The following is a 26,591-nucleotide window of genomic DNA, read 5'->3' as shown; positions in this document are numbered from 1 at the left end:
AAAGCAAACAGAAAAGTGAGTCTAACAATGAAGATTTGGCATCTGTGCTTTTCAAATGATAATTTGAGGTGCAATTTTTTGTATCATATTATGCTACACAGCCTTATTATTTCTGAATATAATGGGCATTTTAGAAATTTTTTATCAGTTCTCATTACATTAAGAGTATTATGCATACATATACATAGAGTGTACTATGAAGATCAGGGAACACTAAACTAATGAATCTTCATTTAAAAGTCCTGTTTATACTGCTCATGAAAAATTTTCCATAGTGATCAGTACTCTTTCCCTTTGAGTTTCTACAAATGAACTCTTCTAATTTGATCATTTCAATTTTTCATTCCTGGAAACCCTACTGAGTATTAAAAAAGCATGTTTTTCAACATTTCAACATTACTTTTAACACCTTTCATTAGCATTTTTAGTCTCGCACTTAGGTTACATTTTAAAATACAAACTAAGAATTGCTTTATGCTGGAAACTCTTTCTAAATATTATCCATAAAATAAAATGTTTGGTATTTTTATGAATTTTGAGTCATTCTAATGTTGCTCTTCAATCAGGGGTTCTGTGGAAAGTCGTGAATGGTGTTTGGTCAGGGAAATTCGAGGAAATAATTATAGCGATAATAATTCTGCTCTTCAAGATGTGCCAAAGGGAAGAGCTGGGAAATTATCAACCAGTTAGCTTAACCTCAATACTGGGAAAATATTAAAACTAATAACGAGGCCGTTGATCTGGAAGCACTTAGACAAAAACAATTTAATGAGCAACAAGCAGCATGAGTTCATGAGGAGACGATCAGGCCTGACAAATCCAACTTCAGATGGAAGTCCAAGACCAGTAAGCTAATGGGACTTGAAGGGTGACATATCCAAGTTTTGCTAGCTTTTTTTCCTGGAAGAATTTATAGAAGATGGCTAGTGGGAATGCCATTTTCCCCAACTATGTTTGCCAATCAAAAAAGAAAATAGAATCAACTACTAATGAAATGCCCCTTTAGCTTTCCTGGGACCTGCCCAAGAAAGAAATGGGGCAGAGTCAGTAAAATGACCACAACAGTGAGAAAATAATAATAATGTTGGTATTTGTTAAGCACTTACTATGTGCAGAGCACTGTTCTAAGCGCTGGGGTAAACACAGGGGAATCAGGTTGTCCCACGTGGGGCTCACAGCCTTAATCCCCATTTTACAGATGAGGGAACTGAGGCACAGAGAAGTTAAGTGACTTGCCCACAGTCACACAGCTGACAAGTGGTAGAGCTGGGATTCAAACTCATGAGCCCTGACTCCAAAGCCCGTGCTCTTTCCACTGCGCCATGCTGCTTCTCTGAGAAAAAAGGCAGTACATCATTGTAAGCTCTTTGTGGGAAAGGATGATGCCTCAGTTCCTCTTTCTCTCTCTCTCAAAGCCGTACTGATTCTGCTGTCATGTCTCTAGAATCTTTTCTTTCCTTGTCATCCAAACTCCTACTATAATGATCCAAGTACTTATTCCCACCTGGACTACTGCATCAACCTCCTCACTGACCACCTTGCATCCTGTCTTGCCTCTCTCCCGTCCATACTTCACTCTGCTGCCCAGATCATTTTTCTAAAAAAGGTTCAGCCGCATCTCCCCACTCCTCAAAAACAGCAGCATTAGAAGCACTGTGGCCTAGTGGATAGAGCACAGGTCTGGGAGTCTGAAGGACCTGGGTTCTGATCCCTACTCTGCCACCTGTCTTTTGTGTGACTTTGGACAGGTCATTTCACTTCTCTGAGCCTCAGTTACCTCTTCTGTAAAATGGAGAATAAAACTGTGAGCTGTATAAGGGACAGAGACTGTGTCCAACCTGATTAGTTTTGCATCTACCCCAGAGCTTCCTATAGTGCCTGGCAAATAGTAAGCACTTAACAAATACCATAAAAAAAACCCTCCAGTGGTTGTCTATCCCTCTCCACATCAAACAGAAGCTTCATAGCATCAAATTCATTATTGTTAGTAGTAGTAGTAACAATAATAATAAAAACTATAGTATTTAACTATATCACATGCTGGAGTCCCTCCTACCTTACCTCAGCAATCTCCGACTATAATAATAATAATAATTCTGGAAATTAAGTACTTACTATGTACTGGGCACTGTACTAAGCTCTGGGATGGATACAAGCAAAGTGGGTTAAACACAGTCTCTGTCCAGCATAGGGCTCACAGTCTTAATCTCCATTTTACAGATGAGATAACTGAGGCCCAGAGAAGTAAAGTGACTTGCTCAAGGTCACACAGCCTTCCCTAACTAATCTCTCAGCTACCCACCCTATTTCTCTCCCTCCTGCATTACCTGTGCATTGAATCCTTACTCCTTAAGCACTTAAGTACTCATCCTACCAACTCTCCCCACAGTAATTGAGGGTACGGATCATATCTGCCTATTCTACTGTACTCTTCCAAGTGCTTAGCATAGTATTCTACTCACAGCAAGTACTCAAGTACTGTTGACGGATTGACTGCCATACTATTCGAAAAGGAATGGAGCCCATCCATCCAGGCAGAAAAGTGAACAGCTGTCTTTTGTCCAAACAACACTGTTTGATACAAAAGTGTGAAACTGCTTGAGAAAAGACTTTCCACTGGCTCTTAGCTAGTTGTCCTAATCTCCAGCTGTGCCAACCACTTTTTCTTCACTCCACTAAAATAAATTTCTCAATCACCTCCTTCTCGATTCCCTTATCTCTGACCCATTGATCATTCCTTTCCCCAGGCTTGGGACCACCTATGAGTTTAGACTTGCCAAATAATAATAGTAATGGAATTTGTTAAAGTGTTTACTATGTGCCAGGCACTGTTCTAAGCCCTGATATCATATCATATTCATTCATTCAGTAGTATTTATTGAGCACTTACTATGTGCAGAGCACTGTACTAAGCGCTTGGAATGTAATAATAATAATGTTGGTATTTGTTAAGCACTTACTATGTGCAGAGCACTGTTCTAAGGGCTGGGGTAGATACAGGGTAATCAAGTTGTCCCACATGAGCCTCACAGTCTTAATTCCCATTTTACAGATGAGGGAACTGAGGCACAGAGAAGTGAAGTGACTTGCCCACAGTCACACAACTGACAAGTGGCAGAGCCAGGATATGAACCCGTGACCTCTGACTCCCAAGCCCATACTCATTCCACTGAGCCACACTGAATGTACAAATCGGTAACAGATAGAGACAGTCCCTGCCCTCTGATGGGCTTACAGTCTAATCGGGGACATCACCTCTCTATCAAACCCTTCTAAAAAGCCACCATCCTTCCCTATGAAGCGTTTACTGATTAATTTCCTCCCACCACCACTGCCCTTTCAGGCATTCGTTCAGCAAACATGGGTCACCTTATATGCAGTGTGGCCTAGTGGATAGAGCACTCTCCTGGGAATCAGAAGGACCTGGGTTCTAATCCTGTCAATAATATTTTTCTGCTGTGTGATCTTGGGCAAGTCATTTAACTTCTCTGTTTCTCAGTTCCCTCTTCAGTAAAATGGGTATTAAGACTGTAAACCCTATTTGGGATAGGGACTGTATCCAACCCAATTATCTTCTATCTACCCCAGCACTTAGAACAATGCCCGTCACAAAGTAAGCACTTAACAGATACCACAATTATTATTATTATGCAATTACCTGTTCGTCATTTAGTGTTTCATGCTTTTTATTTTCATCTAAGATCTCGAGCCACTCCCAAGCATGGGTCATTGGCTGTCCTACAGATGCTTATCTTCCTCATTTTAGCAAAAACTTCTGAGGATGTCCCTGGGCTCCACTGAGCATTTATGTGTGCTCAGCAATGTACTAAGCACTTGGGAGAGTACAGTTCAGCAGAGTCGGTAGACAGCTTCCCTGTCCCCCACGAGCTTGTAGTCTAAAGGCGGAATCCGTCTAGAAGATTCTAATTCTCCGCAATCGTGCGAGCGGTTGGGAAGTCAAGCATCTCAACTTGGACTATGAGGGAGAAATAATAATATTGGTATTTGTATTTGTTAAGCGCTTACTATGTGCCGAGCACTGTTCTAAGCACTGGGGTAGACATAGGGGAATCAGGTTGTCCCACGTGGGGCTCACAGTCTTAATCCCCATTTTACAGATGAGGGAACTGAGGCACAGAGAAGTTAAGTGACTTGCCCACAGTCACACAGCCAACAAGTGGCAGAGCTGGGATTCGAACTCATGAGCCCTGACTCCAAAGCCCATGCTCTTTCCACTGAGCCACGCTGCTTCTCCATGATGGACAGTGATTGAACCCTGGCCCTTGGACGAGGTTACGCCCTCTGCAGCTGTGGATGGACACGAGGCCTGGACAGTAGGTCTGCTCGAGGATTCAGGATGCAGATCTGAAGTTCCCTGTGCCAAAGGAACTCAGATTGCAGCCCCTTTGTCAAGACATTCCCCCAACACTTCCTGGCTTTCCAACCCCTGAGTGAACACCTTGGACGCATGCGCTCCAGCAGCCAACAGTAACGACCGTGCTAAGCATTCATTGATTCATTCAGTTGTAATCATTCAATAGTGTTTATTGAGCACTTACTATGCGCAGAGCACTGTACTAAGCGCTTGGAATGTACAATTTGGCAACAGATAGACAATCCCTGCCCAATAATCCAGAATTTAGAACTGTGCTCAGTGCTTAGAACAGTGCTTGGCACATAATAAGCGCTTAATAAATACCATCATTATTTACTGAGCATTTACTGTGTGCAGAGCACTGTCCTAAGCGCTTGGAAAGCACAATTCAGCAACAAAGAGAGTCAATCCCTGCCCACAACAGGCTAACGGTCTGGAAGGAGGGGAGACAGTAAAACAAGTAAACAGGCATCATTCAATAGTATTTACTGAACGCTTACTATCTGCAGAGCACTGTACTAAGCGCTTGGAATGTACAGTTCGGCATCAGTAGCATCAACGAAAATAAATCTAATTAGAGATAGATATACACATCAGAACAAGTGCAGTTTCAGAACATTTCTTGCTTCCAGACCAGCACGAGGTCTGTGCTGTTTGGGTGTTTGGGAGGAAGACCGCCACCCCTCCAAATAGCCGAACCTGTGGGACACGGAGGAAGGCGTGAGATGCTCCGAGCCAAATGCCCTTCTGAACCCCGGGGAGAAAGGTTGGAAGCCACTTCCACTCCCTCTCCGAGGAGAGTTTTGTTTTGTTTTGTTTTGTCCGTTAGGTGTCTGAAAGGAGAAGGTAAAAGGGACATCCGGTGCGCGGGATCCCACTCCCTTCCACCCCCTGACCTGAAGAAATCCGAGGGGGGGACGGGGGGAAGGAGGGAAGAGATCGGTTGAAGTTTAAATGGGGGGGAGGAGAACTTCCACGCAGCCGGGGGCGTCTCAGCCATAGCGGTTGCCCCGCGAATTATAATAATAATAATGATGATAATATTTAAGCACTTACTATGTGCCAAGCACTGTTCTTAATAATAATAATAATGGCATTAAGCGCTTACTAGGTGCCAGACACTGATCTAAGCGCTGGATGATAACGATGGTATTTGTTAAGCGCTTACTATGTGCTAGGCACCGATCTAAGCGCTGGATAATAATGATGGTATTTGTTAGGTGCTTAGTATTTGCCAGGGACTGTTCTAAGCGCTGGATTATAACGATGGCATTTGTTAAGCGCTTACTATGTGCCAGGTACTGTTCTTTAAAATGATTAAGAATAGTGTTTGGCACATAGTAAGCGCTTAACAAATACCATAATTATTATTAATGGTATTTGTTAAGCGCTTACTATGTTCGAGGCACTTTTCTAAGCGCTGGAAACTAACGATGGTATTTGTGAAGCACTTACTATGTGCCAGGCACTGTTCTAAGCGTTGGGGGAGACACAAGGTCATCAGGCTGTCCCACCTGGGGCTCCCAGTCTTCATCCCCATTTGACAGATGAGGTCACTGAGGCACAGAGACGTGAAGTGGCTTGCCCAAGATCACACAGCAGACAAGCGGCACGGGAAGCCAGGCCGGAGTCCTGCCGGGGGCTGGGGGGGGAGAGGGAGGGTCTCCTCGATGAGGAGGGTGGGGGGAGAGAGAGGAGGGGGAGGGGAAATGCAAAGCAGCCCCCTCCCTCCCCCCAGTCCCCTTCCGCCCGGGCAGCAACGCCCCCTCTATAAAGAGGGGGCCAGCTAGGAGTCGGGAGAGTCGGGGGGCCAAAGTGGGCGCAACGGCCGGGCTGCAAGACTGAGCTGCAGGAGTTGCAGGACTGAGCTGCAGGACTGAGCTGCAGGAGGAAGAGCGGCCCTGGCGCGATTTGGAGAGGCAGAGGAGCCGCCCAGCCCGTAAGCTCGCCCGCGCGTCCTGGGGGGACAGGACAGGACAGGAGAGGGGTCCATCCTTTTGTCCGTCCTTCCTTCCATCCCGTCCCCTCCTCTCCCCTCCCCGCCCGGTCAGGGTGTGCTGTCCGAGGCTTGGGCCCGGGAGGTTTTGTGCCCTGAAAGCCAGCGGGCAGGAGGCGACCCTGGACCTCTCTCCAAACTTGGGCGCAGTAGGCAGCGCTGGCAGGGAAAGCGCTGGGGCTGTGCCAAGCAAGGGCAAACCCAGACCCCCCAGAGGCGCCCTCTTTGCCCTTCTGATCCCTTTGGCCTCCACCGGCCCCGGGCGGGAGCTCTCCCCGGCTCGTCCTGTCCTCCGGCGGGGGTCTCCTTCGCAGCGTTTGGGGCAGGAGTCACCCGGGCTGGGGTCTCTGGCTCTCCGGGACCCGGCCCTTTGCCAGGGCGGTAAACGCCCCTCCGAGCTGGGCACCCCCTCTTCCAACCTCCTGGGTCTCTGTCCCGGCCCTGACCTCCCCAGCTCCGGCCCAGCACTCCTCTGGATTTAGGACCTTAGGGATCGTGCCCCTCAACTGGCCAGGACCCGGGCTCAGATCCCTACCCACCCGCCGCCCAGCCCCAGATTCCTCCCCTTCACCCCTTTGGAAAAGTGTTAGTAAAAGTATTTATTGGACACCCGCTCAGTGCGATGCAAGCTGTGATGATCATGGCATTTGTTAAGCCCTTACTATGACCCAGGCACCATACTAAGCGCTGGGGTGGAGACAAGCAAATCGCGTTGCACATAATCCCCATCCCTCATGGGCATCACAGTCTCGATCCCCACTTTCCAGAAGAGCAACCACAGAGGATTTAAGTGACTTAGGCCCAGAGAAGTTGAGTGATTTGCCCCAGGTCACACAGCAGTCAAAGGGCAGAGCCAGGATTAGAATCCATGACCTTCTGACTCCCAGGCTGGTGCTTTGTCCACTATACCATGCTGTTTCTCTGTACTACACGCTACAACAGAAACAGGAATCTGACTTCTTTGATCCTTGCCAACTCCACAACCTCCCTACTTACTCTCCAGACAGGAGATGTTTCACAGAGAAACCAGATCTTCCTAAGGTTCTCAATCTACCCCCCACCCCATGTGGATAGAGCCGTGATCTGAAAGTCAGAAGGACCTGGGTTCTAATTCCTGCTTCACCACTTGTCTGCTGGGTGACTCTGGGCACATCATTTTAACTTCTCTGTGCCTCAGTTACCTCATCTGTATAATGTGAAACGGACTGCGTCCAACCTGATGTGCTTGTATCCATCCCAGAGTTTAGTACAGTACCTGGCACGGTGTAAATGCTTAAAATGCTCTGCACATAGTAAGCGCTCAATAAATACTATTGAATGAATAAATACCAACAATTATTATTATTATTATGCTCCCCACTCCCTTTACTGATGGGTCTTATCCTGAGCTAGAAACCGGCCTCAATCAGCCTTTCCAATTTCAGATTGGTAGTGTCCAGGTCCATCCCTTTCAAGGAGAAGCAGTGTGCGCTAGTAGTTAGAGCACAGGTGGGCCTAGGAGTCAGAGGACCTGAGTCCTAATCCCAACTCCACCACTTGTCTGCTTTGTGACCCTAGGCAAGTGACTGAACTTCTCTGGGCCTCAATTACCTTACAGTAAAATGGAGATTAAGACTGTGAGCCCATGTGGAACATGCACTGTGTCCAAACTGAATAAATTAACAATAAAAATAAAAATGGTATTTGATAAATGTTTATTTTGTCGGGCACTGTACTAAGAGCTGAGTGGATACAAGGAAATCAGGTTGGACACAGTCCCTGTCCTGCATGGGGCTCACAGTCTTAATCCCCATTTTACAGATGAGGTAACTGATGCACAGAGAATAATAATAATAATAATAATGTTGGTATTTGTTAAGCGCTTACTATGTGCCGAGCACTGTTCTAAGCACTGGGGTAGACACAAGGGAATCAGGTTGTCCCACGTGGGGCTCACAGTCTTAATCCACATTTTACAGATGAGGTAACTGAGGCACAGAGAAGTGAAGTGACTTGCCCACAGTCACACAACTGACAAGTCGCGGAGCTGGGATTCGAACCCATGTTGCCCAAAGCCACACAGCTGACGAGTGGGGGAGCTGGGGCCCATGACTTTTTGACTCCCAGGCCGTTGCTGTATCCATCTACCCTGGTGCTTAGTACAGTGTCTGGCACACAGTAAGCGCTTAATGAATACCATAAAAAGACCCCTTCTGAGATGTGCCCTCACTAGTTAGAATGGGGCTTCTCAGGACTCAACCCTTTCCCGGTGGTAGTTTGAGCCCCTGAGCTGCCATCCACCCATCTCTCAGCAACCTGCCTCTTGCTCTGTCCCTGGAGAGAGTCTAAAACCAAGTCTCTCTCTGGGATCCCACTTGTGAACTCCCCTTTTGGGGACTCTGACTGCAGAGGCAAGAGGGAGCCTCTACCCCAGGGGAACATGAACTCAGGACCTTAATCACAGGGTCACACAGAAGCAGAGTCAAGTTTCTTCATTTGGTCAGTCATGAGTCTTCCCACTGCTGGGAGAGCACTGATCCTTCCCTTTCCCGGTATATGGGAAAGGGAACCCCCAAAGCCACCGTCATGAATGGGGGTGCCTGGTCCTGACTTTGACTCGCAGCCCTAGATTTCCTGGTTCTTCTCTTAAAATCTTTCAGGTCAATTGATCCACTGAGGGTAATTATTTGGTGCTTAATGTGTGCAGACCCCTGCTGTAAACACTTGGGAGAGTACAATATGCAGTAGAGTTGTCACAGCCTTTAATGTCGTGGAGCCAAACTTTTGCCACTATTCTTGTGACCCTTCTCCATGTTGGCCTCCTCTTCATTTAGGGTCCCTCTGTTTGCCCAATTACACATGCTCTTTCCTCAGGCTCTTATTCTACCTAGATGACTCTGTTTGAAAAGTTCAGCCCTAGTCTAAGATGTTGGGTACATGTGGCCATGGAACTTCTTCACAGAGCTGTGATGTATTTGAAGTTCACATTTTTTCTTTTAATGATATTTATTAGCTCTTACTTTGCTTCAGGCACTGTACTAAGCACTGGGGTTGATACAAGATAAGCAGGTTGGGCACAGTCCATGTCCCACATGGGGCTCGTGGTCATCATCCCCATTTTAAGATGAGATAACTAAGGCAAGTGACTTGTCCAAAGTCACGCAGCAGACAAGTGGTTGAGGTATGATGGTAGCAGAGCTGCTTCTTGCTGAGTGCTCCAAAGTGAGGACTCCAGAGAGCCTAGCAAGAAACAGAGCAGCAACAAGTGGAGTGGGTGAGAAGAGAAATTGCTCCCGCCACTGTCATTTCCATGCCATGCCACTTTCTCCCAGTTTCTGCCTGAACCCAGTATTGTGGAGCAGTTTCTCTCACACCAGCTACTGCTGCCTTATGCCCCAGTGAGCTTTCCCTCGTGAGGTGGGCAGTGGGGAAAGGAGGAAGGCTCTTCAGAAGACCCTTTGGGATTGTGAGTTATAGGTTCTAAAAGAATGAGTAACAAGCCTTTCTTAACTACTCAGTGGCTTTGGCTTCTGCGAGACTTGGAAAGGTTGGACAGCTGGCTTTTCAAATGAACCTGGCTGTCTGGCCCTGGGGTACCATCTGTAGGTCAGCTCTTCCCTGCTCCAAACTGTCACCCTATGTATCTGATCATTCATAAGTGTTTATCTAGGATGTGGCCCTTTCAATTTTCACCTTTCTTAGTGCATCAAGCTCACCACCCTGCCTCCTCAGACTCTGTCTCTTCCAATCTTGTGATCACTGGCCTTAATTCTTGGGTCAGATCCTCTCTGCCCCCCACCTCAACCTGACTACCATGTACTCGTGTGACTAAAGCTCTAAACTTTCTCAGAGAGTCTTAAAAGTTGTTTTATTTTTGTTTTTTGTTTTGTATTGTCATGGGCTAGATCTTCTTGCAACTCCTGCTTTTAGTATTGTTTAGGAATCTTAAGGGATAAAAACACTTCCAAGTATAGTATCCCAGAGTCTTGTTTACAGCTTTGAGAAACTTGCACTTGACTATTGCTAATTTAAGAATTATGAACCAGTGTGTGGGTAATCTAGGCCTCATAGTTCTCTCAGCCACCAAGCTTTTATGATTTGATAAGCAGCTGAACCCAGAGGATGGGAAGAGCAAGAAAAGGGGGATAGTGCTCCAGAAAGTCCATTACAGTTGGTGGGCCATTTTCTGCAATGAGGAGAGAGGGGAGAGGAGAGAGAGAAGGGGAGATGGTGAGAAGGGAGAGAGAAAGGGAGAGGGTGAGAACGGAGAGGAAGGGGAGAGGAACAGTAAGCCCAGTGTGGGCAGGGATTGTTTCTCTCTATTGCTGAATTGTATTTTCCAAGCGCTTAGTACAGTTCTCTGTACTCAATAAAGTGCTCAATAAATATGACTGACAATGAATAAAATAAGAGAGAACAAAGGGAGAGGGGAAGAAGGGAGAGCAAAGGGGAGAGGGTGAGAAGGGAGAGAAAAGGGGAGAGAGTGAGAAGGGAGGGTAAAGGGGAGAGAGAAGGGTGAGAGGGAGAAAAAAGGGGGAGGAGAAGAGGGAAGAGAGAGGAGAGAAGGAAAAGAGAAGGGTAAAGGAAGGAGAGAGGGGGTCGGGAGGGAGAGGATTGTGGAGGGAGGTAGACCAGGGGGAAAGAAAAGTATGAGAGAGAGAGGTTCAGCAGATGGTTAAAGTAAAGGGTTTGCATTCTCTGCAAATTTTTCTGATCCACCCTCTCCCTGAAACCCATCTGCGTGGATCACCAAAAGTTGGCTCGAGTTTGCTTGTCAAATTGTTTCCAGGAGAGACACTGAGAGGCAGGACCAAGGCCAGTTCGGGAAGCCCACGCCTTGCATTTATCTCATTAGTCAATCGCAAGATAAATCTTGCTCACACATTCATGGCCACATGTGAGCACCCCTCAGCCTCTTAGCAGCAGTTATAGCTAATAGAGAGAGGAAGGTTCCACTTGCAAGAAGCTGTGATTTCATGTATTTGTAAATCTAGCTATGGTAGAGTGGGGTACTAGAGACTCCTAAGTCAACTTCCACGAAGGCTTAAACAATAAATGTTTCTGTTAAAATCTGGATTTCCTCAAACTCCCTAAATGTGAGCTAGTACCTCTACATGAATGCAAGAGCAGCGCAAATTCTGAGCAAAAATTGTTTTCATCATAATGAGCTGCTTAGCATAGTTTGTCCCGAAACAAAGCATAATTTTCAAAAGTCAATGCAGAATTTTATTTTATTACGATTATAGTATTTTTATGTGCTTACTATGTGCCAGGCACTGTTCTAAGTGCTGTGATAGATACAAAGTAATCAGGTTGGACACAGTCCATGCCCCCACATGGAGCTCACAGGCTTAACCCCCATTAACTGAGGCTCAGAGAAGTCAAGTGACATGTCCAAGGTCGCACAGCCGACAGAGGAAGAGTTGGGATTAGAAGCCAGGTCCTTCTGACTACCAGGCCCATACTTTCTGGAGTTATCTAGCCCTCGCATATTTCATTGGCTTATTGATTATTTCAGATCAACTCAAAGCACTGTACTGTAGGAAAATCGGGCGGGTGAAAGCTTGCTGATATGGTCATGCATTTTTGTAGCCATTTCTCCTCGTTGTAAATGTATAAACATAATAGACATTCTTATTCATTAGAACATCAGTGTATTTTTATATTGCATTAACCAGTTGTGTTCCACCGTGAATTACATAACACTGTATTAGTGTACAATTGAAGGACTTTAGTTTTTGAGGGAGTACACTCTGTTGCGCTCTATTATCACTTTTATATTTTTTTTTTATTTTAAACCACCCTGTACCTGTATGGATCCACAAGATAAACTGGTTTGGAAAGAATTGATTGTGGTTTCTTCCTGTAGATTTTAAGCAGGGATTTTGCTTACTATACTGTACTTTCCCAAGCACTGTATACTGTAAGCGTGCAGTAATCATTCATTCATTCACTCATTTATTGAGCATTTACTGTTTACAGAGCAGTGTACTGAGTGCTTGGGAAAGTACAATATAACATTAAACAGAAACATTCCCTGCCCAGGAAATACCACTGGTTGATTGGTTGGTTAATGCTCCCAACTGTTTTGCAAGGGATGTTTTCCTACTGAAAAGAAGCTTTGGCTATTTTTTTAAAAAAAATTATTAAAAATTTTATTTGCCAACACCTGAAGATAAAAGGGACTTAATGGAGGCTGGCTGCCTGACTAGAAGAGCCGGACAAAACAGGCTGCCTTCCAGCTTCCAGTACTGATGATGGTCTTCCTTCAGATTTGTCTGTTTGTCCTTTAACCTATACATTTCTAGCATTTAACTTTCCTATAGGCAACACTGAAGGATATTTTTTGTGTATTGGATTGTACTTTTTTCACTTAGTCTGTTCAATGTTGTGACTCGTATGAGAACGTAAAGGCAACTTTCGGTGTCTGGAACAGTGTGATGATTAATAGAAGTGTGTATTCCCAAATATAAGGTTTGAGAGGTTAGTGGTGTCTAATCCCTGGAACTTTATCTTAAACCTTGAGCCAAATCCAAAAGCCTTAATCTTAAACTCCTAAGGCAATCAAGCCTCCCTTTCTTAAAAAAAATACTTAATCCACTAAAGGAACCATTGGTTCAAGTATGCATCATGTGTTTACTGTCTCAAAACTATTTCTGTCAAATCTAGGAGCCAAATGTTTAAACTTGGAACTTAAGTGCCTTCATTTCTCTCCAGCAATTCACTCTTTTTCCCTCCATCCTTTATTTCCCCTGTGTGAAAAATGAAACACATCTATGGACTTTTTCCAAATTCAACAAGCAAGGTGTACTTGGAAACAGCATCATAAATTGAAGTAACAAATACTGTATTGTAGAAAAGGGTTAACCAATCTCTCTTGCTTCATTAGTTCTGCTGAATATAAACCTCTCTGTCTAGCTTCCTTCCATATGCTGGACAAGTTACTCCCAAGGGATGGAGTAAAGGCTGGAAGCCAGTAAATTTCTTACTAACCATCCCAAAAAGGAGGTGAGGCAAGTCACTTTAGCCTTCTCTGCTCCAGAGCCAATCATATAATGACTCTCATCGTTTCGCCCCAGGGCCTTGGGGAGAGGGCCAAGGTCTAGGCAGGAAAAGAGAGTTCCCAGGAACATAAAGAAGAGCCAAGGTTGTCTATGGTTGGAGGCGGTTCACGTGGGAATCCTTGGAAGGTGGGACCAGAAGGCCTCTGCTTCCTGCTGCCTGGCCCTGGAACGTAACCTCTCTCCTCTCGACCAGTGCCCTGACTCAGCCTGCTTCCCCTCTGGGGCCTCTTGCATACCGACTAATTAAGACTTCACAAGATAGAATGTTAGGGTGTCTTCCCCAATTTGAATGTGTCTTGTGGACCATGGCACACCCTCCCTCTGGCCTGGAACTCCACTCCCTTCATATGTGACAGACCACAGGTCTCCCCACCTTCAAGGTCCTCCTAAAATCACATCTCCTAATAATAATAATTGTAGTATTTAAGTGCTTACTATGTGCCAGGCACAGTACTAAGCGCCAATCTAGATGCAAGTTAATCAGGTCAGGTTCACAGTATAAATAGGAGGGCGAACAGTATTGAACCCCCATTTTGCAGTTGACGAAACGGAGGCACAGAGAAATTTAACGACATGCCCAAGGTCACACAGCAGTCAAGTGGTGGAGCTGGAATTAGAACGCTGGTTCTCCAGCTCCTGAACCAGTACTATAACCACCAGGCTACGCTCCTTCTGAGTACTATACTCTTTCCAAATGTTTAGTACAGTGCTCCGTATGCAGTAAGCAGCGAGAAGCAACGAGGCCTAGTGGATAGAGCCTGGGGCTGGGAGTCAGAAGGAGCTGGGTTCTAATCCCAGCTCCACCACTTGTCTTCTGTGTGACCTTGGGCAAGTCACTTCTCTGTACCTCAATTCCCCTATCTGTAAAATGGGGATTAATACTGTGAGCCCCACGTGGGACCGGGACTTTGTCCAACCTGAATAACCCATATCCACCCCAGTGCTTAGAGCAATGCTTGGAACATAGTAAGCACTTTACAAATACCATCATTATATTATCATTACAGTAAGAACTCAACGAATACCACTGGTTGAAGAAACTCACCCAGACCATTAGTGGGAGCCATTTCTGGCCACACCGGAAGAATACTCAGGGCCCTTGGAGTGCTGCCTCCAACACAGACAGATGACCATGGTGCCGTGCTTCCAATTTCCGGCCACCACAGCCACCTATGGCTGCCTATCACTATTGCCACCCAAACTGTGGGAATGGCAGCGGATGACATCAACAAAGAATATTGGAGGGCTTTGGCGACAGCAGGGCTTTGGCAACAGCAGTACTGAAAAAGGTGTGGGGGCGGAAGTGGGAATGGGCATCTGTTCTTACCCATTTCTTCTATTTCCAAATCCTCTCCCTCTCCCCCATAGCACCTTCTCCCTTTCCTCCCTCAGTTCTACTCACTCTCTGCCTCTTTACCTCTCCCTAGTCCTGCTCACTGACCAGCACCTACCCTTGGGTCAACTCAGATGGTGTCAGTGGGATGCTGAGTCCCTCACACCCACAGTTGCAATGCTGGAAGGATATTGAGGTAGGGGGAATAAGGCAAAGACTGGGGTGGGGTGCAGGAGGCTGAGAGAATGTGCTTGGGGGAAGACTAGAGGGGCTGTATGAAGAGGGGGAAGAAGACCGTCTCCTCCCAGCCCCACTACCTTGTAAGATCCTTGTGGGCAGGAATCATGTCTACCAACTAAACTGTGTTTTCCAAGCACTCTGTGTGGTGTCCTGCTTACAGTCAGTGCTCAGTAAATACCATTGATTGACTGCCCATTTCCCACTCTTGTCCTTACCATTTCTTCCCATTCTTTCCTTTTTCTTGCTTCCTCATTCCCTTTCTCCTCTCCTTCCCCATTCCCCTACTTTTACCTCCCCTTTTCTCACCAAGTTTCCTCCTTGCCACCCCACACAGGACAGTGAGTGGGGTCCAAGCAGCAGAGGGGAAAGGCTCATCGGGGCATGTCTGCCAACTCTATTGCATTGATGTGTATAGTAAATGCTCAGTAAATACCATTGATGATCATCCTCCAGACTGCAAGCTCTTTATGGGCAGGGACATGTCTACCAAATCTGTTATGCTGAACTCTCCCAAGCTCTTGAGAAGCAGCATGGCCTAGTGGATAAGACATAGGCCTGGAAGTAAGAAGGACCTGAGTTCTAATCCCAGCTTCAGCACTCGTCTGCTGTGTGACTTTGGGCAAGTCTCTTCACTTCTCTGTTCCTCAGTTACCTCTCTGTAAAATGGGGATTAAGGCTGTGAGCCCCATGTGGGACATGGACTGAATCCAATCTGTTTAGCTTGCATCTAATAATAATAATAATGTTGGTATTTGTTAAGCGCTTACTATGTGCAGAGCACTCTTCTAAGCGCTGGGGTAAACACAGGGGAATCAGGTTGTCCCACGTGGGGCTCACAGTCTTAATCCTCATTTTACAGATGAGGGAATTGAGGCACAGAGAAGTTAAGTGACTTGCCCACAATCACATAGCTGACAAGTGGCAGAGCTGGGATTCGAACTCATGAGCCCTGACTCCAAAGCCCGTGCTCTTTCCACTGAGCCACGCTGCTTCTGTATCTACCCTGAGCTTAGTGCAGTGCCTGGCACATAGTAGATGCATAATGAATACCATAAAAAAGCACTTAGTCTCAGGAATAGTAAGTGCTCAATATAAACCTCTGATGATGATGATGAAAATGAAAGAGTGTAGGGAAGGTTTTCTTGTCCACCCTTTTCTCCTTTTCTACAGCAGACAGTATTGATTGGCTTGAACCAAAAATAGACTTTGGAAACAGCCGATTAGAATCGGTGATTTGGGGGACAGATGGGATCACTATGAACTGGGATCAAGTGGCCTGGATAGAGCAGAGCTGTTAGGTTGGGAGGAACGTCTCACTTGGAACAAACACCAGGGGTCCCGGATGATCTTGGAAGCAAGTTGTGCCTGATCTCTCACAGTGTATCAACAGGGTGTGTCTCTTTCTGGAATTACTTGAAATCTCAGTGCCAGCACAGATGTGAAATTCCTTTCTTGGTCAGCCATTCATTCTGGGACTTTTCTCCCACCCTTGGTACATAAATTTCCAAGAAAATGGCCCAGAGTACTTGCTTCTATGTCTCACAATTGCCCTCTGCAGGCCACATTGTTGGCTTCCAATTTTGGCACCCTCATTTTCTCTAAAAGCAAAAAGGTCGCTTTCTAACCTTAATATATCTTGTCCATTGCTGCTGACGCAGTTCTCAGGCTTTGAAGTCTACAAGGTATGGTCCCGGGATAGGAATTTCCTACTCAAAGAGCTTCTGATAGCCAAACACTTTCTGCAAATGATGTCATTTGGTATCTATCTATAACCAGATAATCTTCACACAATTCCCTGCTGGCACCTCAAGGACTAAGAGACATCACCATACAGATGCTCTGTATCTACAGTTCATTCCGTCCATTGTTATTATGCCTTGGACACATTCCACTCATTGAAGGAGACTCAAGTCTTCAATGAGTGGAATGTGTACATATTTATTGCTCTATTTTATTAATGATGTGCATTTATCTATGGTTCTATTTATTTTGATGGTAGTGATGCCTGTCATTTTGTTTTGTTGTCTGTCTCTCCCTTCTAGACTGTGAGCCGTTTGTCTCTATCTGTTGCTGAATTGTACTTCCCAAGTGCTTAGTACAGTTCTCTGCACACAGTAAGCACTCAGTAAATACTATTGAATGAATGAATGAAAAGTCTTGAGACTGATCTCCAATCACACCTGCCTTTATTCCTTCAAATCTCTGCCAGTCACATGACCTGGAGAGCTCATCATTCTTCTCCAAAAATCTCTTACTTTTGGCTTCTAGCTGAATTTCATTTATTAGACCTTCCCTGACTAAAAGCAGCATGGCTCAGTGGAAAGACCCCCGGGCTTGGGAGTCATAGGTCATGGGTTCGAATCCCGGCTCTGCCACTTGTCAGCTGTGTGACTGTGGGCAAGTCACTTCACTTCTCTGTGCCTCAGCGACCTCATCTGTAAAATGGGGATTAACTGTGAGCCTCACGTGGGACAACCTGATGACCCGGTATCTACCCCAGCTCTTAGAACAGTGCTCTGCACATAGTAAGTGCTTAACAAATACCAACATTATTATTATTATTATTATTAAGCCCTCCTTTCCTCTTCTCCCACTCCTATCTGCGTCTCCCTGAATCAGTCCTTTTACCCATTCTCCTTCCCAGCAGTTATGTACATATCTGTAATTTATTTAAATGAATGTCTGTCTCCCCCTCTAGACTTCAAGCTCGTTGTGGACAGGGAATGTGTCTGTTCATTATTTTATTGTACTCTCCCAATTGCTTAGTACAGTGCACTGCATACAGTAAACATTTTAATAATAGTAAAGGTATTTGTTAAGCTCTTACTATGTGTCAAGCACTGTTCTAAGCTCTGGGGTAGATCCAAGGTAATCAGGTTGTCCCACTTGGGGCTCACTGTCTTAATCCACATTTTACAGATGAGGTAACTGAGGCACGAAGAAGTTAAGTGACTTGCCCAAGGTCATGCAGCTGACAAGAGGCGGAGCCAGGATTAGAAACCATGACCTCCGACTCCCAAACCTGTGCTCTTTCCATTAAGCCACTCTGCTTTTAATAAATACAATTGACTATAATTGACAATTTAGTATGCCACAGGGCAGTCTGACCTGGGGAGAATGTGAAACTGCTCCCTTTATTAATCCTCCTTCCCAGTCCCACAGTATGTATTCACATAGCTGTAATTTTATTTATATTATTGTCAATCTCCCTTCTAGATTGTAAACTCGTTTTGGGCAGGGAATGTGTTGGTTATATTGTACTCTCCCAAGTGCTTACTACAGTGCTCTGCACATAGTAAGCACTCAATAAATACTATTGACTGACTATTAATTGGCCCTACTATGTATCTATTATCTTCCAGGTCAGCTCTTCAACTTTGTCAATATTCATTTCCGCAAACAGGGTGGGCAGTAATTTGAAATCGAATTTATAGGAAAGCAAATCATAATTGCCAAGGAAAATGAAATGTTAAAATATCGTGCTAAGCACAGTATTCAAGAGATTCAAGACAATCAGATCAGTAATGATCACAGTGTCTGTCCCAAATAGTTCTCACACAGGGAGTAAGAACAGGTATCTTATTCCCACATTGCAGATAGGGAAGCTGAGACATAATAAATCAATCAGTGGTATTTATTCAATGCTTATTGTGTGTAGAATGCAGTACTAAGCATATGGGAGAGTACACTATAGGAGGTAGACAAAACATCTGCCTCCAAGGCACAAATCAATCAATCAGTGGTATGGAGTGTTTGCTGTGTGCAGAGTATTGTGTGTTTAAGTGCTTACCTTGGGCAGAACACTGTACCAAGCATTTGGAGGAGTACAGTATGACAGAGTCGTTAGACATGTTCATTGCCCACGAGGAACTTAGTCACAGAGAGTACATTCCTTTTGTATAGAAAAATGTCTTTTTTTTTATTTCCTGGTATTTCCCAAGCTCTTACACCATGTGTTGAGTCCAGGAGGTCCTCAATAAATATAACTATTCTTATCCAGGGTCTTGCCCAGGGTCACACAGCAGCCCAGTGGAAGAGCTGGGATTAGAATTTAGGCTTCCTGACTCCATCTCATGCTCTTTCCATAAAGCCATACTAGTATAACCATGTAACATCAACGCTGAAAAAAATGATCTATTTATAGAAGGGGAGCTGGAGCTACTTATTATTCGTATCATTAATTCTGAGCCTAAGGATACATTTTGGGTCTCAATTATCTGGGTCTTTCAGGGTCCCAAAAGTCTCATCTAAATATTTCACCCAAATATTTCACCCAAAATAGTTTCCTCATGTGTAGAATGGGGATTCCATCAATTATCTATCAGTCAGTCATTTATTGAGCATTTACTATGTGCAGAGCTCTGTAATAAGCGCTTGGGAGAGTACACTACAACCGAATTAGCAGTAACGTTCCCTGCTTACAGTCTAGAAGAGATGTGGTATCTGTTCTCCTTCCTACTTAAACTATGGCCTCCATGTAGGACAGGGACTAGATCTGACTTGACTATCATATATTTATCTCAGTGCTCAGTATAGTGTTTGGAAAGTAAACTCGTTGTAGGCAGGGAATGAATCCATTAACTATTGTATTGTACTCTCCAAAGTGCTTAGTATAGTGCTCTGTACACAGTAAGCACTCAATAAATCCCATTGATTGACTAACAAATAGCACGATTATTATTATGATCATTATTATTCAAAAAGTTAAGGTTTATGGCTCTTTTGGCATTTATGACATTTTGCTGATGAGTTTGTCCAAGTAATTTGTAGCACAATCACAACTTTAAAGTACTCTGAATTTCTTGGTCTAAAATATTTTGCAATAGAATACTGAATACACTTAGAGTTATCATCCATTACTATCTCATTTTTTCAGATCTGACACGTGATAGAGCAGCTTAAATTGCCAAACTTTCTCCTGGACAATAATTAAACAGGAAACCATCACTATGATTTTAATTGTATCTGTTAAGTGCTTGCTACATGTCAAGCACTGTCCCAAATGCTGGAGTAAATATAAGTTATTCAGGTTGGACACAGTCTCTGTCTCACATGGGGTTCAGGGTCTAAAGTAGAAGGGAGAACAGGCATTGAATCCCCAATTTAGATGAGGAAACTGTGGCACAGAAGTTAAATGACTTGCCCAAGGTCCCATAGCAGGCACATGACAGAGCTGGACTTAGAACCCAGGTCCTCCGAAGTGTGTTCTTCACAACACTTTCCTAACTCCTAAGGCTCTCACAGGCTCCAAAAGTCAAGCATCTGAAGTTGCATCATAATTGAGGGATAGAGTCAGTGTTAGAACCCAATTGTTCTGACTCACAATTGTGTTTTTCTGTTGTTTTTTTATGGTATTTATTAAGTGCTCACTAAGTGCCACACACTAAGCCCTGTAGTAGATACAAGACAATCAGGTTGTGCCCAGTCCATGTCCCACATGAGGCTCACAGTCTAAATCCCCATTTTACAGTTAAGGTAACTAAGATAGAGGGAGATGATTTACCCAAGGTGACACAAGTGGAGGAACCAGGATTAGAATCCAGGTCTTTTGACTCCCCAGTCCCAGGCTCTTTCCATTAGGCCACGCTGCTTTATGCAATTCATGGCTGCATAGAAAAAGCAGTTTTGGAAATGATTTAGCTCTTGGAAAGATCTCTTTTGGTCCAAAAGTTGGGTGGAAACAATAGATTCTGGCACCTAGAGCACCCCCTAACTCTGGGGCTGACTCAGTGCTGGCAACCTAATCTTTCTTTGAGCCTCTAATCTTTAGTACAAATTCAGACCCCAACTCATGGTATTTCATGGATTTTTTTCAACTTCCAACCCTTTGCCTCTGTCCCTGTTACCCCCTCAGAAGCTCTGGATAAATATAGAGTCATAGAGACATGATGAATTATATAATAGATTATACATTATTACAACCTTATTATAAAAGTTGCATGATCATTGCTAACTAGATTAGATAAGTGATGAAGGGAAAATTAATAGTCTCTGAGAGGGATAGCCCTGAAATAATCAATGATATTTATTAAGCACTTACTCTAAGTGGAGCACCTGTACTTAGCCCTTGAGAAAGTATAATAGAGTCCTGTAGACTGTAAGCTCCTTGTGGGTGGGTAGGGAACATCTACCAATTCGGTCGTCCTATACTCTCCCAAGCATTTAGTACAGTGCTCTGCATGCAGCAAGGACTCAATAAATAGCATTGATTGATTAATTTGATCCCTGCCCTCCAGGAGCTTACAATCTTGAAGGAGAACCAAATGATAAAAATAAAAATTACAGGTAGAAGATTGTCAACTCTGTGGTTTTTCCAGTGACAGTGTAAGAATCCAGAAGCTGGACAGTGAAAAAACAGGATAGAAAGAACATCAATTCTTTTGAAATGTGGTGTTGGAGAAGGCTTTTGCGAATACCATGGACTGCCTGAAAAACAAACAAATGAATTTTGGAGCAAATTAAACCAAAGTGGTCTTTGAAGGCCAAATGCCTTGACTTAGATTAACATGTTTTAAACATATAATCAGGAGGACTAATTCTCTGGAGAAGACACTAATGCTAGGAAAAATCCAGGGAAAACATGGAAGAGGCAGACCAGCAGCTAGATGGATAGAGACCATAACAATGATAATGGAAGAATCATTAGGTTGCAGATTATGTCGGAGGACAGGACGTTCTAGAGAACGTATATCCATGGAGTCACTATGAATCGGAAACAACTCTGACGGCACTTAATAATGAGGAGGCATTGTATAATGATATGTACATATAAACAACTGGAGGATGTGAGTAACCAAGTGCTTGGTTGATACAGACATATTAAAGTGGCAGCTGAAGGCAGGGACATGTGTTTCATCAGGAAGGGCTTCCTGGAGAAGATATAATTTCAGAAGATAGAGTTAGCAGAGGTGCTAGATGTTAAGAGGAAGGGAATTTCAAACTGTTCTCCCTAAAAGAACATAAAACAAGCGTGATCCCGGTTTGCAGTCTGTCTGTGGCCCAAATTGATATTTCCACAGATAAAATGAGTAGAGTAAGGTCCAATAATAAGTTAAAAGCACATTCGCAGGTAACTATCTTTCATTCTTGACCCTACTACTTCCAGCTTGGAATATTCTCTCCTCATTTTAGCAAAACCCTACTCTTTATAAAGTCCTTCTGGCAAGCCACCTCCTCCAGGAGGTATTCCCTGATTAATCCACTCACCTTTCCAGTCATGCCACCTCTTAAGTCACCTCAGCAGTTTTAGGCACTTGCCTGTTTATTTGATATTGATTTATCAATTTGTTCATTATTTTTTACCTATTCTCATTATTCAGATTGCCATTTCGTAAATGTTCTTGTACTCTGTTTCCCCTATCTGTAGTCTATTTTAATGTCTGTCTCCCCCGTATACTCTAAGATACATAATAATTAATAATAGTACTTGCTAAGCACTTACTATGTAATAGTTCTAGGACCTGGGGTTGGTATAAGGTAATCAGATTGGACATAGCCTCTGTCCCACAAGGGATTCACAGTCTAAGTTGGAGGGAGCGGGATTTAATCCCCATTTTACAGATAAGGTAACTGAGGTAAAGAGAAGTTAAGTAACTTGCCCAAGGTCACACCATAGAGTCGGGATTAGAATCCAGGTCTTCTGACTCCCAGGCTCATGCTCTTTACACTAGACCTCACTGCTTCACCTGTGGACAGGTATCACATTTACCAACTCTGTTGTACTGGACTTTCCCAAGCACTTTGTACAGTGTGCAGTAGTGCTCAGTAAATACTACTGATTGATCCTTGTGGGTTTTTTTCCCATTAGTGTAAACTTGTATTGCACCCAGTAGGGGCTCAGTAATTACCCCGATTACTACTACTTACCCTCTTCAAATTGTTTCACATGTTTATGTCTGCTTGTCTCCTCCATTAGACTACTAGCTCCTCAAGGCCAAGAATCACTTCTTTTCCTTTTTCTAAATGTTCCCCAAGTAGTTGATTCCAGGAAGACAATCAAGTCGTCAGCCCTTTTCCTCTAATTCCCCACATGCATGTCTTCCAGGAAGGTTGAAAATTTTATCTGTTGGTTTGTTTCTTAGTCAGAAGTTTCTAACCAAAGCAAAAGGGGAAGGGGTGAAGTAGGTTTTTACAACACACTTTTAATAATGTTGATTTGACTCTGCCTATGGTCGTGGATGATTCACCTGTGTTGGGCAGCAGCGGCACGGGAAAGAGTCAAGGGCCAGTGATCAAAACGTTGATCGAAGACAACAGCAGAGACTCAAGTTTTTACTGTGCTGAAGAAGGCAACGGTAAACCACTTCTGTAACTTTAGCAAGAAAATTATATGTATATTCATACCAGAATAACTTTATGGCAAAATATGGGATGTTCTGGAAAGGGTGAGTACATAGAGTCGCTATGGATCAGAAAAGATTTGGTGGCATTTGAAGAAGATGATCATGGACTATGCAGTGTGAGTCATTTTCTAGAATACATATTGACATTGCTACGTTCCTCCAAAATTTTGACATAGTTTTGCAGTTGTAGAACCCTGACCCCTTATTGATTCACCCCATTATTGATTTTAACTAACTTTTGTTTCACAACAGTCAAGAAACTAGTTTATTCGGATCAAAGGGCTTATGATGAAATCTATTTACCAAAAAAACCCACAAAAAAAACAGAATAATTTGGTAGCACCTTTAAAGGAATAAGCTCTCCTTTCTCCCATGTCATCAGAACCTTAAGTAGAGGCTGTGGAATTGGAAGTGCCGATATGTTTACTAATTGAGTCTGGAGTCTCCATAGTGAAAAGCAGCATGGTCTGTCATTAAAGCAAAGTCCTGTAGTCATAGGACCTGGTTTCTGATCCCAGCTCCATTACTTGTCTGCTGTGTGACCTAAATAATGTTGGTATTTAAGTGCTTACTATGTGCAGAGCACTTTTCTAAGCGCTGGGGTAGATACAGGGTAATCAGGTTGTCCCACGTGAGGCTCACAGTTAATCCCCATTTTACAGATGAGGGAACTGAGGCACAGAGAAGTGAAGTGACTTGCCCACAATCACACAGCTGACAAGTGGCAGAGCCAGGAGTCAAACTCATGACCTCTGACTCCAAAGCCCAGGCTCTTTCCACTGAGCCAGCAGGTCACTTCACTTCTTTGTGCCTAGGTTACCTCATCTATAAAATGGGGATTAAGACTGTGAGCTCCATGTGGGGCAGGGATTGGGTCCTACCTCATTAGCTTGTAGCTATCCCAGAACTTAAAACAGTGCCTGGCATATAGTAAGTGCTTAACAAATGTTGTCCTATGCTATCGAGTCGTATCCGACCCATAGCGACACCATAGACACATCTCTCCCAGAACGCCCCAACTCCACCTGCAATCATTCTGGTAGTGTATCCATAGAGTTTTCTTGGTAAAACTACGGAAATGGTTTACAATTGCCTCCTTCCATGCTGTAAACAAGTCTCTGCCCTTGACTCTCTCCCATGCTGCTGCTGCTGCCAAACACAGGTGAGTTTTGACTTGTAGCAGATTGCCTGCCACTCACTAGCCACTAGCCAAACTAGGATATGCCTTTGCTTGACTCTCCCTCCTGTAGTCATGACTGGTAGAATACTAGAAACTCTCCAGGTGTGACCCTGAGAAGGGGCTTAACAAGTACCATTTAAAAAAAATAAAAAGCTAGCTGTCCCATGGGGTACTCATAACTCAGAGTTACCACTGTGCTGTTCCTGCCACCAAGTTGCCTGGTTTGGGGGATGGCCCTGAGAACTCCTAGGAAGGAAGTGGGTGTAGATGGGTCAGTTGGATGTCTAAATGCTCTATTACCAGTCAAGCAAACAAGATGGCAACACAATTCTGGAAAGGGCATAGAGGTAAGGCTCATATCACTTACCAGGAGTAACTTGTAATGTGGTATCAAGCAAGGATTTTGCCCCTGGCCCAAGCAGAATTTCCCACTCAAATTTCCTCTCCCTGAAATGTATTTTCCTGATAATAATAATAGTGTGATATTTGTTTGCCACCTACTATGCGCCAGACATTGAACTAAGCTCTGGGATAGATGCAAGATGATCAGGTTAGACATGGGGCTCACAGTCTAAGTAGAACTAAATAGAAAGGGGGCATGGATAATGAATGTCAACGTAACAGCTGTTTCAGCAGGCTGCCACTTCGGTTAGTGACTCAGTCCAACTGAATTTATTGAGCACTTATTGTGTGCAGAGAACTGTTCTAAGCACTTGGGAGAGTACAGTAAAGCAATATAATAGACACATTCCATTCCCACAGTGAACTTAGAGTCTAGAGGGGGAGTGTGGCAAAACAGTGGGGTATAGAAAGTCTTGACCACTTTTATCAACTTGAACCATTCCTTGTTGTGGAACTCACCTCCATTCTTCAGCAGAAGATTGGCCAGCTGTAAGTTTATCCAGGTGGCACATTTTTCTTCCAAAGAAACCATCTGGAGTTGCCAAATAAGAGAAGATTGTTGTTTTTCCAATCCCTCCTCTGATCGATTTTTCTAACTTGTTTTCTCATTTGCATCACTAGTTCTAAGGCCTGGAACTAGCATCAAGAGATTAGGTCGATGGAGACAGATTTAAGTCTCTAAAGGTTTCATTTTATTCAACATAAACTTTTGAAGAGTGCAAGTGTTGCTCTGTTTGGAAAGGACTCACATTCCTTCTCTGAGTCTACTCGTAAGTAGTTAAGATGTTATTAAGAATCTTCAATCAATCATGCTTGTTTCCATCCACCATCTAACATATGCCCCATTGATAGTTTTTGTCCCATTAAAATAGCACCAAACTCAGTTATTTTACACTTTTACCTAGTGACCTATTTACAGGTGCTTTTTTAATTAATGAAGAATTAAAAACAAATGTATTGTGTAGCTCTGGAGCATTAAGTATTTGAAGTATATAAATAATCAACTGGGAAGGGATTCGTGGGCTCCAGATTTACATCCCAGACTCTACTTGATCAAAATATTAGCCTTTTTTAATGGTATTTTTAAAGTGCTTACTGTGTATCAAGCACTGTATTATTATCATCATTATTATTATTATTATTATTATTATCATTATTAAGTGCTGTCGGAGTCGTTTCCTATTCATAGTGACTCCATTGATATACTTTCTCCAGAAAGTCCTGTCTTCTGACATAATCCACAGCCTAATGGTTCTTCCATTATCATTGTTATGGTCTCTACCCATCTAGCTGCTGATCTGCCTCTTCCATGTTCTCCCTGGGCTTTTCCTAGCATTAGTTTCTTCTCCAGAGAATTAGTCCTCCTGATTGTGTCCAAAATATGCTTATCGAAGTCAAGTCATTTAGCCTTCCAAAGGCCACTTTGGCTTAATTTGCTCCAAAATCCATTTGTCTTTCAGGCAGTCCATGGTATTCACAAGACTTCTCCAACACCACATTTCAAAAGAATTGATGTTCTTTCTAGCCTGTTTTTTCAGTGTCCAGCTTTCAAGATCCATACATTATAAAGGAACCTGTACAATAATTGTCAAGTTTAGTTGTATCTCCTTTCTTCTGTATTGGAACATAAACTGATCTCTTCCAATTATATGGCCATTGAGTGGTTAGCCATACCTGTTG

At 43.8% G+C, this 26,591-nt stretch overlaps 1 protein-coding gene across 2 annotated transcripts in view; it reads left to right on the top strand.

Annotated features, from left to right (window-relative positions):
- The first annotated feature begins 6,117 nt into the window (after nt 1-6,117).
- The window catches only part of AGTR1 (angiotensin II receptor type 1), a 74,435-nt gene continuing 53,961 nt past the window's right edge, over nt 6,118-26,591 (top strand). For both annotated transcript variants that reach the window (XM_029074916.2, XM_029074924.2), the window contains exon 1: nt 6,118-6,314. The gene's annotated coding sequence lies outside the window, so the exon portion shown is untranslated. The remainder of the gene's footprint in view (nt 6,315-26,591) is intronic.

The sequence above is a fragment of the Ornithorhynchus anatinus genome, chromosome 1, assembly GCF_004115215.2.
Source record: "Ornithorhynchus anatinus isolate Pmale09 chromosome 1, mOrnAna1.pri.v4, whole genome shotgun sequence".
Taxonomy (NCBI): Eukaryota; Metazoa; Chordata; class Mammalia; order Monotremata; family Ornithorhynchidae; genus Ornithorhynchus; species Ornithorhynchus anatinus.
The sequence above is the reverse complement of the archived record's forward strand: the minus strand, read 5'-3'. Positions and strand labels throughout refer to the sequence as shown.